This window comes from Bison bison, unplaced genomic scaffold (genome assembly GCF_000754665.1).
Source record: "Bison bison bison isolate TAMUID 2011002044 unplaced genomic scaffold, Bison_UMD1.0 scf7180017864485, whole genome shotgun sequence".
Taxonomy (NCBI): Eukaryota; Metazoa; Chordata; class Mammalia; order Artiodactyla; family Bovidae; genus Bison; species Bison bison.
Genome location: NW_011495045.1, coordinates 2,980,265 through 2,980,757, shown reverse-complemented (window position 1 = coordinate 2,980,757; position 493 = coordinate 2,980,265).

Here is a 493-nt window from a genome sequence, read left to right as displayed (position 1 = left end):
CTTGACGTACTCCTTTTCCTATTTGGAACCAGTCTGTTGTTCCATGTCCAATTCTAACTGTTGCTTCCTGACCAGCATACAGATTTCTCAAGAGGCTGGTCAGGTGGTCTGGTATTCCCATCTCTTGAAGAATTTTCCACAGTTTATTGTGATCCACACAGTCAAAGGTTTTGGCATAGTCAATAAAGCAGAAATAAATGTTTTTCTGGAATTCTCTTGCTTTTTCCATGATCCAGCAGATGTTGGCAATTTGATCTCTGGTTCCTCTGCCTTTTCTAAAACCAGCTTGAACATCAGAAAGTTCACAGTTCACGTATTGCTGAAGCCTGGCTTGGAGAATTTTGAGCATTACTTTACCAGCAAGTGAGAGGAGTGCAATTGTGCAGTAGTTTGAGCATTCTTTGGCATTGCCTTTCTTTGGGATTGGAATGAAAACTGACCTTTTCCAGTCCTGTGGCCACTGCTGAGTTTTCCAAATTTGCTGGCATATTGA